At 36.3% G+C, this 16,612-nt stretch overlaps 1 protein-coding gene across 1 annotated transcript in view; it reads left to right on the top strand.

Moving 5' to 3' along the window:
- SV2C (synaptic vesicle glycoprotein 2C) overlaps positions 1 to 16,612 on the top strand; it is a 98,526-nt gene that overhangs the window by 56,112 nt on the left and 25,802 nt on the right. The window lies entirely within an intron of this gene.

A 16,612-nucleotide genomic window follows, 5' to 3' on the forward strand; every position in this document is an offset into this window, starting at 1 on the left:
GCAGTTCTCTCTGGCAGGACCCAAGTGAAGTAAAGCAGCACTGTGAGCTGGCAACCAAAGCAACTTCCTTTAGCCAAGCAATGAGGTTTATCAAAGCATTATTGTGGAGGTTTGCTTGAAGTGATGGGAATATTTAACAAGTGATAATGTCCAGAAGTATATTATAATAGTGCTGATTAATCAAATACCTGGACTGTTGCATTAAAATTATTTTAGGGTTCAGTACACCAAACCTGAATCTCTATCTTCAACCTTGCCTTTTGACTTTGAACTGCTGGAAGCAAAGAGAGGAATTTGTGCTGACAAGGCACAGTATGGATTTTTTTTTTTTTCTAAAGTAGTAAATTGCTCTGGATGCCAAGTACTTTTTTGCTGTCCTATGGACTTTTATTTTCTTTATCTTTCAGTAGAAAATGCAAACATTATGACAGACTAATTTACATAGGTTGTCTAATTTAATGTAGATTTTATTAATAACTTTATATCCTTTACTGAGGTGCTTTTAGAACATCACAGGGCAGTGTATTTTAATATCGTGCACTTATACCAAAGCAGTGTCACTACAGGGAAAGCATTTCTGTTTCTTTAGCAGAGGAAGAATATCAGCAACAAAAAGGAGTGCTGCACTGAGTTTTTTGTTGTTGTTCTTGTTTTTGTTTTTGCTTTTTCCACCTACAAAATATTTGTTAAATAATATAAGACAAAAGAAAGTAAAAAACTATTTCAAAACATAGTATGCTTTAGTGCTAGACACACAAATCACTACTTGCAGTTTATTAAGGTAAGTTACAATGACCAAAAAAAGGCCAAAAAATCAAGCTATCAGAAGAATCCCTTTTCAGAGTAGAAGAAGTAAGTTTGTACATCATTGTGGCAAAAATATCCCCAGGGCAAGCCCTGCTCCAGCATTTGGGGAGTGTGGTCACACATTGCTGTCCCCTCCCAGAAATATTCCAGGTCAAGCAAATGCCTGTTCAGGTGTCTACACCATTTGTATTACATGCATTTACAAGGAGGCTTTTATGGTATTTTTTATTTTACTATTTCTGAATTATTTCTACATAGATTTATTTTGCCAGAATTAAGCAGAGATAGAGATTTTCCTCCAAATCCCTTTCTGTATTTCTCATCATTCACATCTTCAGTGACCAGGAAGCAAAACATAATTATTATAAACTAGACTTCCTCTTTTAAACTGCATTTATATTTGTGCATTTCTGTGCACAGAAATTTGGGTATTTCTGTGTTCTCTGCTTCTCAGTTGAGGACCTGACAATGTTTGGTTTTCTCAGCTGGACTCAGAAGTTATTCAATAGCAGTGAATGGGCTCCATCTGTACAAAAAGCAATAAACTGTCATTGAGCACAGTGGAACTATTCTTCTATTAACAGAAAGATACCAGGTCAACAGAGTAGAATACTTCTGAATATTCTTTTCTTCCCTCATTTACCAATGTATTCCTTTCATTTGTAGTTTTTCTTATACAAGCCACTTTAAAAAGTCCTAGCATACCTTATCTAGCCCAAGGCAGACTGTGAAGCTATATATATGTATGTTTGTCCATTGAACATTTAGATACATCTTTCTGGGAGAAAACACAGATTACTCTTTATATGTAACAGTTTATCTCTGTTGCTGTTCAAGCAACATAGCAGTATGAAACAGGAGATGCCCTGGAACACAAAATAAAATGTTGATAACTGTTGTTTTAACATCAGCATGTTGTTAACTGAGGGATAAGTGTGATGCAGTGCTGCAGTCACCACACATGGAAAGGCTAATATCATCTGGAAGACAAGCATCTCTCTAGCAAGGCTTTTTTGACTGAAATATCTGTTTGCCATTGTTTAAAAACTGAAAGTTTGTGTAGACCAGTTCAAGGTCTCCTAAACTGGAGCTCAGGCTGTGAAGAAGAAACGTCTGCAGAGAAATGCTTCTAATTGCAACTAATTTTAAAAGTCTCAGATTAGACTGCTAAAAAGAAATTCCTCTCTACAATTCTTATGTCAGTCTGGATAGGAGAAATAATAATCATTCTGTAAATACTTCTGCAAGTGCAGTTTTAATTTCAGCATCCTGTTTCAAAGTAGAGTAGTTCAAAGATGTCAGAGACTTCAACAGTGTATTACAATAGTCTTCAAAAATATTTGTTTTTCAAATAATGAAGAATCCCAAGAAAGAGAAATTTTAGTTTAAAATACAGATATTTATATCTTACAAAATTTTTTACACCAAGTTTATTATTTACTCTGAGAATAGGAATTAAAAAGAATTTTGAAAGTTGTTTTATCAGTTATTAAAAAAGAAAACAATTCTGTGGTATGATCATAAAAATCAGTGTCAGTTTTTATTGTAACGTATCTCCAAACTAAACATCAAGGGAGGCTAGATAAGGATTTCGGTGTCCTAAGCCTATCAGTTCTGATATTCTGTCTAATTTTATGTACTTTGCCTGTAAGAGTTGTACGAGCCTTTTCTGGCTTTATGGACTATAGGGAAATCTTTTGAAATTTGCAACATTCTCTACAGTATTTTACTTAGTCATAAAAAATATTGACTTTGCTGGTTCTTAAATCTTATTCTTGAACAAGAAGAGGAGTTCTTGACCAAAAAGAAATTAGATTGCAAGGAGAAGAACAGGATGGTGCAGGTATCCAGGCTGTTACAGCACAAACTGCAGGGGGAACCTGAAGCTTTTTCCAGACTCTCACACCCCACTTCTGGTATTTACCAGAGAAGAGACGAGATAGCCACGTCAAATGATGTTAGTGAACAAGTCTCCACTGTATGGCCAGAGAAGAGACATTACCTCCATAAATATGCAGAAGATTCCAGTTAAATTAGGCTCCATTATTCCCTAAACCACTTCAAATTTAATAATACAGAATCAAGAAAATAGTAAAAACACTTCTTTCCAACACTTTCAGTACAAATCAGATGTAAGTTTAAACATTCTTTCAGACAAGGGTAATCACATTATATGACAGATCTTCACCTAAAGTATTCATTTTTCATCACTAGAGTCTTTTGTCCTACTTAATTGAGGACCACTTACTTGTGTTCATAAGAAAGGTATTTAGTACTATTCAGGAAACAAACTTGGAGTAAAAAAGTGTGGAATAAGAAGTCTACAGAAATGGCATTCCATTTCAGAAGTGAAGATTTCTTGCCTAGGTGTAATGTGTCTCTCTGGCTGTAAGTGGGAAGGCATTAATATGTTCTCTATTACAGCAGAGTTTTCTATTGCATCAACAAACAATTGGTGTTTTATTCTGTGACTAAAAGTCGCAGTTACAAATTATAAACTTGTCACCGGTCATAATATTTCTCCTTCAGTCATTAGAGCTTTACTAGAGAAGGCCATTTTTTCCTGAATGTATTTTTTTTGAGAGAGGAAGTTCTTTACAGTAACAGAACCTAAAAATACAGACATTGAAGTGTCCAAATACTGCACTCACTCTTGTCTTACAAAGCAATATATTTAAAATACTAACAATAACTTCTATTTTAAAAAATTTTAATCATGTCTCCTACTGGAAATATTTGAAAAAATTTCCTGGTCAGTAAAATATACTCACTTCTATTTTCTCTGAATGTTTTTGCTTTTTTCTTTTCTCCTGTCAATATGATTAAAGGGCAGAAAAAGGGACTTAATTTAGATAGGATAGAAGTTAAATTTTAAATGCAGTTGTTATGTAGTACTAATATGCACTGCCAAATATATTTACAGAATCTTCATTCACTGGATGTTGTCAAGGGCACATGAAACTACAGACTGCCCTTAACAGTTTAGAACTATGCTAAATTCACTAGACCTACCAATGGACACCTGTTGACTGTTCTTATTCTACTTTCCATAATTAGATAAGTGTTTTTTAGGCCCAGGAGTACATAATGGCCTCTGAGTGGAAATGTGAGGAGAATGGACCAATGTGTTTTTCTTTTGAGTAAGATCTGGTTTGCAAAGTGGCCTGAAAAATATTTCTCAGTTTGTAGCAGAAGATTGTTGTGGTAAAGCAATTAAATTAATCTGAAGAAATTTACTCTACTGGCAATGAAAGTGATCCTTTTATCACCCTTTACCATGATGGCTTGAAAACATTTTTGTTGTTCTTTCCATGTCACGTTTGTTCCATTTTTGTGTCATCCGACTGAAGATAAAAAAGATAAACCTATCTTCAAAACAGCAATGAAATCCCCTTCTGCATGAAAGCATCATGAACTCTATAGTAGTAAAACAGGCAAGGCAGCAGGGCTGCATGCAGCAGCTATGCAGATGAGGAGATAGATTCTGGCTCACTGTGCAATTCACAGCATGCAGAGCACCAGGCAGAGTTAATGGAGGAATTAACCTCTCAGCCTGCTGCAGATTTAACTGAGAACATGATGGACTAAAATTGTGGAGCAGCAATGAAAAAAGAAAACCTTTTAACTCCCTTATTTTGTCTGGGTTTTTGTTGGGCTGAAGGGTTTCTCAGTGTCACACAGCAGTGGTGGTATTGCATTAAAAATTCCCACACTAATGCTGCATACTGTCTGTGGATTAGAGACTTAGGGCACAGCAAGTACTAGTGCTTGATGAGCAATAAAACTAGAAGGATCTCTGGAGTCATCCATCTTTCAGCACTTCTGGTGAGCAGACCGGGATCCTTTTGAGTGGTAGGAGCTGTTTAGTGTGGATTTACAGAGACTCATCTGATATTTCTGTCAAGAGTTGGTGGTACAGATAATGAAAAAGATTTTATAATGGTCTGTTTGTTAAGCATCTGAACGAAACTGCCATGAAAGAAGTAAAAGCTCAGGCTGAGGTTGCAGGGGCCATTATTGACTCTGGTTTGAAGCAAGTTGATGCAACAGATGCCCCTCAAAGTTCCCACACCCCTGTTCTATTAAAAAGATACTGTTCCTTCACTTGTGTTGGAGTAGACTAGAAAACAGCAAATAAAGAAAAAAATACTAGAATTTTTTAAAAAAATAGGAAAAGAAGGAGCATTGAATAGTCCCAGCACATGTAGGAAAATGCATGTCTATCAAATTATTCTCACTGGTAACTCCAAATGGAAGACAGAAAGCTTCTTGGCCAAATAACCCTGCACTGGTAGAAAAAGTACGTTGGTCCTCATTTAATTTCTAAAATTCTGGACTCTCAATTTTTAAAAATTCCAATTCCTTAATATTACTTTTCTATTGTTTTCCTCAAACACATCTTTAAAAATTTTCCTTTTCAAGGTAGTTTAGAACAAATTCATGCCATAGCAACAGCTGTTTGGGAAAAAGTTGAACCCAAGGCATGATTTTCTATTATATGGTAATTTGGTATTTTTGCAGAACATGTCTGAATTTCATCAGTTGTCCAGTACAAAGAGAAATGCCAAAGAAGATGGCTTGGGTAAGAGAACCATGGGATTTTTTCTGAGCTGTAAAAAGCCCACGAATGCGCCAAGAAATTTGCAGAATTTGAAATCAATCTATTGTCCTTGTTCTTAAGACATGGAGGAAACATGTGAACCAAAATTTAAAACCAAGAACAAATTTTCAAATTTGCCCCATACAATTTCCTTTCTGATATATCTTCTCTCTTCAGAATTAGCCTTCACAAATGAAAAATACCATTTAAGGTTTAAAGAAGTTAGAGTTTTGTTAAGGTTGAATCTGCATTTGTTGTGAGACTGTGTCATGCTGTATAAATGGAATAGATCAGACATAAAGGCATCTACTATGTCCCACAACATCTGTTGATCTGTTTTATATTCCTCTAAGAGGCAAAGTGATTGATCCCCAACGTGCTATGCTTCCCCCCTGCAAGTACTTAATGCACTTACATTTATCATGTATTCTGCAAATGGAGCTTTATCTATACTTTTTAAAATCTGAGTTAATTGAAGTGTTTACAAGGCAGTTTCAATGTTAACTTGAGTTATCAACTTCTATTTGTGAATTGTTCCTCATTTGAAATAATCCTATTAAATTAGATTACACTGAATGTGTACTTTTAAAAAATCTTCATCTTTAGGAACAACAATAATGACAGAGTACAGCAGAGTTTAGAAGTGCTGCTTATGCAAATCTAGCTAGGAGAGCAAATAAACCCCACTTTATCAGGTGGTGTTTTTTTTGTTTTCTGTGCTCTAATGCAGAGTTTGATATGGTCATTTCAATGTTTATATTTGCAAGCCCTAGAAGTTTAAGCAGCTTTTAGCACATCTATACTTAATGAGCACTAAAGATGCTCATTAGTGAGCTTCAAATATAGCCTTTTCCTTGGCACTTCAGTCTGAAGGTGAAAGAGAAAATTTGTTTAGGGAGAGGTTCAGTAAAAATCTAGCAAATTGTTTTGTGAGCAAAGAAGATACGAGGCTCAGTTTCCTAGGGATTTCTGTCAATCACCTTTTGATCCTGATGAACTCCCTTCTGCCCTCTCTTCCCCTATGTTGCTTACAAGGCACCTCAGCAGTCCTTTTAGTTTGTCCTTGCTTTTTCTAGGTCCCTTTCTGCTACACTCTCTGCAGTTCCCCCTTCTTTCCCCCAGAACTCTGGAATAAGAAACATTCAGTCATCCACACTCTCACCATGCTCAGTGGTGCAATACAGCCCTGGCCTAGCTGCTCTCAGCTAGAAAGAAACTCATTTTGACCCGGATCAGAGCCAAAGCCAATGGATTGAGTGGCTGTGCTGCATTCCCCATACCCAGGTAGGCTTCAGCATCCATGAGGGACCGCTGATATCTCCTGCCTTTTCCTTCATCTTCCACTGGACTCTCTCTTCTCTACCTGGACAGCATATTTCACAAGGCTTTGGAGAATGTGACTGTCTTTGGGACTATTACTTCCTGTGACACTTCATTGAAGTATCTTAATGGCTTTAAAGAATGCTGGTGGAGAAACTGACAGACAGGTGAACAGACTGTTGCCATAAACATCATTGTTTAATGCCATAAACACAATTTTCCACAAAAACTGTAGTAATAGTCAATCATTCTTATGACAATAAAATAGTCAGCTTCTCAGCCTCACTCTTAATGAGAAATCAGTTTCCCACAATAAATTGGTCTTGAGTATAATTTAAGGAAATTTACATCCAGGTTAATAAAGATGCCTTACAAACCTGTTCAGATTGACCAGCAGAAGTACCTGCAGTGTCAGACATTAACCTTGCTTTTCATGTCTAGAAACAAGGAAGATTCTAATCAGATGAGATTTCTTTGTTAATATTTTTAATGTTAAATTACAAAAAACCTGTGTTTGATTTTTTGGCTGTTCTACAACAGATGAAAAAATCATGAGATAAAGCATATACAAAAATACATTAATTTCCTCTGGAACATATTAACAGTATAAATTTGCTGTCCATACTTTCATATTATTTCTGTGGCTTGCAGAGCTATCTGCTTTGAAGAACTTGGTGATTTTCCTTTTAGTAACAGTTTCTTTTCACTTTAATAATATATTCTTTCTAAGGATTGCATATACAATTGGAATATAATTTTTCAATTTGCAGTCTAGTTGCCTTTAAAATAAAATTAACAAAATCAATTGCAAATGACGTTGGATTTTTTTTTCAGGAAGTTTGTTCATACTTTTTCTCAAAGGAAAATATTTTGTGTTACTTTTGACAATCATGCCTACTTTAGTGAAAGTAATTCCATTGAGGCCTATTAAAATATCCGGGCTTACGACTGTATCTGACTATCACACTTTTAGGAGAGGAACTTGTTCAAAAATATGGCAAAACCAGATCTACCTTCCTTACAGTGTTTGTGCACGTCATCTTTCCAAGACAGCTCTGTTTTTATACCTTACAAAGATGTTAGCGGAAAACACTATAAAATGAGCAGTGATAAGCATTAAGATTTCATAGTGAGGGCTCTAGGCTGAGGTTTCCATTCCCAATTTCCTCAGCTTTGGTGCTGGGCAAAGTGAAGAAATGCTGCTTTCTACTACTCACTGTTCCTCCCTTGCTGTTTGAGTTGATATTGTTTTCTTTTTAGTGTTGGGGCAATTTGATTTTAGGCATTGAAAGTTTTGGTCCCCCTCTTAGTTGTTTCAAGAAAGTGGCACTGCCATTTAATAAAAAAGTAAGGAAATACAGATAAAGATGCAATAAAGGTAAGGCTTTTATGTAGTTTTATTTTCCCATAGAAACATTATGTAGTTCAGTCTGATACAAACATTTGATTCCTTTGTGATTCTAGGCCCTCAAGGAAGTAATGAAGCTGTATAAAAGAAAGAATGTAAAATAATTATCTGTTTTCTTAATGTATTGTGTTTTCATTGTTTCCTTCATAATTGCATTTCAAACACTGTGACTGACAGCTCACAGGCACAATGCACCTCCTGCTGCCACTATGATAGACTGACAATTATTAGTACTGATTTGAGCGTGCAAAAAATATTTTGTTGGAAGTTTGACCAAGGCTTGAATTCAAGACTTCTCACCCATTGTTCACACAATGGCCCTACAGCCTGTACAGTAAGGCCAGAAATGTGATCAGGCTTGTTCTATTGACTGCTGTTAGATTAGAAGATAATTCCTAGAATGCACGATGGCTCTAATAATTTGATCACATAAACTACCTGCTTAGTCTATATGTCTCTCTCACAGGGGTAAGATATTACTCCTTTTCATTCTTTTTAAGAGAAAACAAGAGGCAAGCAAAATAGCAAAAAAAGGAAATAATGCTTTAGTCACAGCACTGATATGCTCATTGAAAATAAGCTCTTTTCTTGCAACACTGTTCAAACAAATAAATATAACAGTTAAATTTTGAAAGAGTTTCTTGAATTACGGAGATATTCTGTTGTTACATTGCAGCAGCACACAAAAGATAGAATGTGTATCACTGATAAAAGACATGTCCTCTTGGTATTCTTCAAATATTGTTCCAGCATTTCAATTAATGTTTTGTTTCTATGTTAAGCTAGATAAGGAGGCCCCATTTTCTTTTCATAAGCTACAGTGTTTCATTGTGCCTTTTACTGATTGTCCTTTTTGATTAATTGCTTCTCTTTCCTTCTTTTCCATGAGCCCATTATTTAAATATCCTTAGTCCAGATGCACATAAATCACTAGGAGTCCTGGAGCAGGACAGGAACACTTACATTTTCAATTAGTTTCCACATCTAACTGCTGCTTTTAGTAGTGTCTGCAGCAACTCATTACTCCAAATATAGCACCGTTTGTGATCTCATGGCAGTGGATAGATGGTGGAGGGCGCCACACAAGAATACATAGATATCATTGTATCTGTATTTTGTGTATGGGTAAGTCAACAATATGAAGGGATTCTATTGAAGATGAGTGTTTCCTTATAGACTTTGGTCATAATGGGTACTGCACAGGGCATTTGACAATCTTATATTGTCTTCTTATAGAAGTAGATTCTGTTTGCTCTCAATGATTTACTTTTTGTAATCTTTGGCACTGTCCAAACAGATGCCTCAAAATTAATACAAAGCCATTTTTCAATTCTTAAATAAAGTAGTGGAGAACTACTAACTACATGTTGGAGAATGGAGGTAAAAAACTTAATACAAATTTAAAGCTACGTACATATGAAGTTCATACAATGTTTGAAGCACATTTTAGTGGTATTTGGTTGCAGAGTCTTGGCGCCAACATTGGCCGTGTTAGTTTGAAGCCCTGACAGCAGCCTCTCTTAACATTCTGTCTTCCCCCACTTCTGACATTAATTGCATCTCTTTGAACCATCATCTCTGGAAAGCTTGACGTAACCTTTTCTTAGACTGACAAGCCTCTAAGTTGTGATGTTGTCAGTGTTGTGGCTGGCAGATTTTACTCTTTGTTTTGCAGATTGTGAAGAGCCTTCATTGAACAGCTGCACAGAGCCAGACCCAAGCCAGGACTTTGTAGAAATGCCTGAATACATAAATCTCTGGGGCCACTGACTCAGTCAGCCAAACAGTCAGATCAATTATGTGCCACAGTCCTTGTAATGAGATTTTCAGCTGCATATTAACCCTTGGTGGCTTATTCTTTTTTATCTATTTATTTGTATCTGAGTACTTAAAACATCATCTTTACAGTTTTAAGTCTTTATTGTAAATTTAATGTAATTATTGAATAGACCTTGTTCATATTGAAAAATACATTTCAATATTTATGCTCACTTTTATCTGGTTGTTAAGCTAAGAAAGTTCAGCTACTGCTGGTTTTTGATAGTTGGTTTTCATAAAATGCTTCTAGGCCATATGGACACAAAAAAATTAAGATAAATAAATCTTTCTTACATAGTTAGCTTTAGTCAGCTAGGTAGTATTCTATAAATCCAGTTGAAAAATGTCTGGTGGTCATTAAATTCAGGAAGGATATGAACCACTGAACTATAACGATCCCAGCACTAATTTTTTTTCCCTAAGTCAATGGGATTACAAAGACATTAGAAAGATTCAAAATGTATATATAAAAGACCATCAGAGCAGTAAAAAAAGTATTTGCTTCCGTAGGACTGCAAATGGTGCCATGTAATGTAGCTTTATATTAGGTCTTTAACTAAAATGATAAAATTTTCTAAATCACATTTGCATGCAGAAATGTGACAAAAGCAGACATTTAAAGTAAAATAAAACTTTTGAGCTTTTGATTACATACCAGAGCTCTTTTCATCTGAACCTTGGACAAAAGTTGACCTGTGTTCTTCTACACTAATTTCTAGCAGACTTGGGCAGTTTACTCTGAGCAGTGCCTTAAGTTTTAGCATTCATATTTCAGATTTCTGTACTGCCTTATTAAAGGACTCAGAACTTCATATAAAGTGTTAGCAAGTTCTCTTCACAGGGCAGTTAGACAAACAATCCTTTTCCAGCCTGGGAACCAAGAACACTGTTGTAGCTTCAGGCCCAAAAAGGCACAAACAACAGCAAACTGGGGAGAGCAGTCTGGGAGGATGGGACTTCCTAACCTGGAGCTTTGGACCTAAACTTATAAAAGTGTGAAAACTCGTGACCAGTTGTCCATCTTGGGTCTATCTTGGGCAGAGCCCCAGCTGGGATCTTGTGCTGCCCAAGGTGTATCCTTTGAAGGCTTTTTTATAAATACCTGCTTTATTCCTTTAACTCTGCCTAGCATCTGCTCCAGGTCAGCCTCTTTAGCCATCAGGGCCATGCACAGAAGGGAAGTTCAGAACCTTTTAGCTTTCTATAATGTGCATATTTACTTAATTTAAATAGCTACATAGTATTTCTTATTTTAAATTTCAGGAGTATGCAATCCACTTAAGTTTCTGGAGAGATTTTGCCCTGATTTGTATTTTATAAACTATAGGGTAGAGCAGAATAAAATTATTTTGAGAATGTACAAAGTAGATTATTTTAGACACACTAACATCTAAGCAGAAAATTAGAGATTTGCCATAGCAAGCTTTCAAAATCTATGCTTGTTAACCAATTAACCAAAAACTCTTAACAAGTGAGCATATACCCACTTCTTAAGGACTTTAATGGTATTTGCATTCAGAATAAAGCTGAATGCTTTATTCTGAATGCTTTATTCTGAATGCAAATACCATTAAAGAATAATGTTGAAGTTACTCAGACTCAATTCCTGGTAATGGGTGTCTGAAGTCTGGTTAAATGGTAGGACAGAGGCAAAACTCTTAATGGTGATCATTAAAGTCAAGATGTTGCAATGTTGTATTGAAGTGCTTTTTTGGCAGGTTTCCAGTCCTGTAGGATAGTTGCATTGCAATTGTGTTCAGAATTCCTAAGGTGCAAAATTGTGTCCTGTATGATGCTGGAGATATTACACCAGCATGACATCTTAGCAAAGTGCATTTCCACTATTTCTTTCTTGCTTGAGAATGGAAACTTCTCAGTGGCCAAGGTTAACAAAGTACAGAATTGCAGACCTGTCTCCACTCCTCATCAGTGGCATCCTTTGTTCCTTTCCTCTAAGTGGAATGCTTTACTCTTAGCCCTTATTTTCATGAAGAGTCATGTCATTGGGTGCAATGAATAGTTGAAGTTGGGATCAACCTAAGAAAGGCTCACAAAATTCTGTGGGGTAATCACACATCAGCCAAACCTATGTCCTGTGTCAAAAAGGTATTGGATAACAACCCTAAGTCTCCTAGGAAGGAGGTGCAGCTATACCAAGAAACCATGCAGAAGCTTTGGACAAATTTGATGTGTCTCAGTTTGGAGAGAAATTTAGGAGAAAACACACTGAAATGAGAGTTCCATCTGAAGAGGAGGGCTCCTGTAATGCCTTTTGCCAATGAAAAATGAATGCCAGTGGGTGAAAGTGAAAAAAATAAAGCAAATTGTTTCTTAACAAAAAGCAAACAAACAAACAAAAAACAAACAAAAAAACCCCAAAAACCCTCAAAAGGATGCCTGCAAAGCACAGAAAAGGATTGAATAAATGCAAGACACTGAAATTTCAAAACCTTAACTCCAGTCCCGACCAGACTGTGTGGCGAGGACGGAAAGATGGTGTCTGCCCTCCTTGTCTCAGGGAAGGGGAGGAACGGGAGTTTGCACAGCAGACTAGATGGGAACCATTCTGGTGTTAGTCTCTTCCTTGCAGCAGGCAAAACTGGTGGATTTTAGAGTCCTTTCTCATGTTGGTTCAGCTTCTCTGAGGTCTGGGGTTCATGGCACCCCTCACTGGCTCCTCTAAGGGACTGAAAAAAACCACAAAACCCAACTCAAAGCCAAAACAGTTCAAGGAGCAAAACAAAACAAAACAAAACTATAAAAATCCCCAAAACAACATTAAAAAACCACAAAAAAAGCTGCCAAGAGGATTCCCAGTACAGCATCCAGGTGAAGGGGAAAAAAAACCCCAAACCTTCTTGCTTCAAGCTAGCGAAAAACTAATCCAACAAAAGGACCAATGTAGCATTCCAGTCCACTCTGCCCACAGCACACCGAAAGTGGAGATTTGAACCAAACCCAGCAGGAGCTCAAAGCTCCCAGCCCTACTCCTGGGGCCATCTTAAAACTACAGCAGCCATTTCTGGGCATAAAGCAGATGATTAGGGGGAAAAGTATCATCATAAAATCACCCCAAGACATGATGTCTGTATTTTCTTGCTCCTCTTATGGGATATTGGCTTTGCATTTGATGTCAGTGTCTTTCTTTAGGGATTTTAACAGTACAGTCTCTTCCAAAATTCTCTGTATTTTGACTCTGATTACTATCTTATTTTTACACCTCTTCAGTGTCACTGAGGTCTTACAGCATTGAGTAATATTTAACCTGGTTGAGTATTACTATTTGCATCATATAAATATACAGAAAACCACAATAAAACACTACATCTTGCCAAAAACTTGCCATATAATTGGGTGATGTTATGAAGGGTGGTGGCTTGGAGACAAACTAAAAGACATAAACATGTATGCCTCTGTGCAAGATAACATAAGAGGCAGAGAAATCTTCCTCTTCTATCGTTTCGATGTCAGATACTTCCTACAACTACCATTCAAGACAGAATTTTTCCTGCAAACGGTACTAAGTCAAGGGCTTTTTATTTATTTTTAATCTGCTGTTTATCTATAGAGGTGATAATTTGTTTTAGTGCACCTTTACATTGGTTAAAATGGAATTTTTCCAGCTCTGTGAACTGTAAACGAATGCTCTTGCTATCATACTTTCTCAGTCATATAGAAAGGGCTGAAGAGGCAAAAAAATTTTCTGAAAATACCATAAGCTGATTCTTGTGAATGCTTTTTCCTCTTTTGCCATTGTTTGTCATAGCTATTGGAACAGCTATACCTTCTGAATAATTGGGATAGTCCCCTGAAGCAGGATGTATAGGGTGAATATGTAGAAAATTTATAATGGTCAATTTAGTTTGCAAGTCCTTGCTCTCTGGTTCGGTACAGCTTCTCTTCTGCCTTGTTAGGCTTCATAACATGAATGGATAATGAGTGATTTTGTCACATTCATGTCTCTGTTTATTTGGTTGGCCAAGTATCCTTCCCAGTAAAAAAAATTAAAGTAAAATTTTCCCAGTAAAGAAAATTGAAGTGCAAGAATAGCTTCCTTTGTTCAGCTCAAGATACAGGCATGCCATTCCCATCAGGCCCATTACTAGCAACAGCCTGCTTCAAGACCCTACAGGTTTTAATATTTATCTACTAGGGAGGTAAGAGAGATTCTGATTTCATAACCATAAATAGACCAGTTATTAGACACTCCTTACCACTTCCAGCTTCTGTCAAGATTAGATAGATAACATGACCATACTATGGGGTAGCTGCAGCTCTCTTATTAGGGATATTGCTTTAATTCTCTTATATGATTAGGTTCATCTCTTCTTCATTTTAAATATTATCTTCTTGGCTGCGCTGTGAGTCACAGCATCTTAATACAGCCAAACTTCAAGGCCAAATGAAAGTCAGATTTCAGACAGACCATTTCAAACCATGTGCAACTTACACATCTCCCTTACCTTCTCCACACATCTACCTCCACCCCAGCATTTTTAAATATTCTGATTTGAAACGAATTTTTGTGAGTTCTTTTTTTCCTGTCAGGCCTCATACATTATTATATTTATTATTACATTTCTGTGTAAGTGAAAGCCTTACTTGTCATTACTAAACCTCAAATTTTGGGCACATAATCATACCATATCATTGTTTGAGAAATGAGGATACACAAACATCCTCCTTAAAGGAAAGTAAAATATTCAGGGCAGTTCTACAGCAGGTATTAGAGAAATTTAAAAAGTAGACTATTGATATGGCTGATCAGAGGTACTACACTTGGATTATAGTGCTATGCAGGAATGGGTTTAATAGTATTTGAGAGCAAATTATTTTCTATGCAAGATCAATTCTTCTTGCAGCTGTCCTGGGGATTGTTGGAATACAAAATACTGCCACAGGAGTGGCTGGAGACTTGATTTTTGTATGTCTTCAGATAAATGTCAATGTCAGCACAGAGGAGTGACTTGGGTCTGTGCTTACAAACCCCTTCCTCTGTGACAGAGGAAATGTGTCTTTAGAAAATGCTTTGTTCCTTCTCATCATGTTTTAAGTGTCAGCTCCCTCCATCATGGCCTGCCACACTTCAGCTATTTCATTTCCAAATTCCTTCTTCAGAAATTACCAGTAGCTGACCTGCCGAGACTAGATTTGTAGAGTATCTAACTCTCTATACAGGCTAAAAATAACACTGCTTTTCCCATGTGATATTAATAATTTAATCACAGAAAAGACAAGTGTTCTACTTTGCGCTACTGGAATTTCACAGTAGTACAACACTGAAGAGTTCTGAAAATATCATTTCTGCAGTTGTTTAAAATCATGGTTTTCATCCAGTTTTGTAAAAATGTGTAGAAGATTTTCCTCAGCTACAAAATTTACCTGAATTTTTCTCTTTTTCAGTTTTCTTTAATTCTAATGAGTAGCACTACAATATATGGTCTCAAAATGACATTGACAGTTAAACTTGGTAACTTAAATCTTTATTTGTATTGAGTAGGGTAACAGTGCCACCAAGTGACAATTTAGAGCAATCATGCTTCTTAGTTCCTGTAAATATTTCAAACAAAAACATTGAGAATGAGGGCTAGAAAGCTGACTTCTGACCAAAGGTTGTGTGGTAAAACAGAAATAAGGAAAGCTATAAAATAATGTAAATTATTCCTTGGAAGAATCTGTGAAGTCTATGAATTAATGTAAATTCATTGGTTCTCTTTCTCTCCCATCTGTAATTTTTAAATATGGTTCTGCATCTACTCCCTCCTTTGATCTACTAAAAGACAGAAATCTATGAAAAATCATGTTTTGGCAATTTATGACACTACCATGAAATTATTTCCTCTTATTCATACTGAACAAAAATTGTCAATATGCTCAGTCTTTAGCTAACCATGCCATAAAATCACAGTATTTGATTGGATTATATTTGCCAACTTTAGTGTCATAGAAAGGAGTTCACAACTTTATTCCTCTGGTGTATATAAACTGCCTCCTTGCCAGCCAGTTTGTGGCCACCCATGTTTTTCATTGCCCACTTTACAATTTAGTGTAACATATATGAGTTTGTAGACATCTATGGTGTTCCTTGCAACCCTTAGTGTGGAAAGTTAAGCAAATCATCCCCAAAAACCTGCTCTCTAGTAACATGTCTACTGTAGGAGAGGATCCTTGTGCTTGAATGTACTTACTGTTTATCAAGTGTTATACATTCATAAAATTGATCTTAATGTGGACAGGTTTCCCTCTGTATATATTCAGGAAGTCTATGACAAATAATCTTTTCTTTCCTTTGGAGCAAGAATTTTATAATATCTTTTTGATATATTAATATTATGGGGCTGATAGTATGCTGTTCTGTGAGACAAGATTTTGTTGACATTGTGCTCAACTCATACATTGGTGATTGGCTACAAATTAGTATCTTGTACAGTTTGATTTTGTTCCACTGTGTGCTCCTGTGTTTCTGTAATCAGTAATTGCCATGTCTGTGATTCACTGCGCCTTTTCCAGCAGCCAGGAAAGCAGGAGGGTAGTATTTAGCACAAAGATTCCTGCAGCAGCTTCAGATTCGGCCATTCGCAGGTTTTGGGTTGCTCTAGAGTGCATTACTGCCAAGATGCATTTAGGACAAATGTTTTGCAATTCATAAAACATTGTGA

This window comes from Ammospiza nelsoni, chromosome Z (genome assembly GCF_027579445.1).
Source record: "Ammospiza nelsoni isolate bAmmNel1 chromosome Z, bAmmNel1.pri, whole genome shotgun sequence".
NCBI lineage: Eukaryota > Metazoa > Chordata > Aves > Passeriformes > Passerellidae > Ammospiza > Ammospiza nelsoni.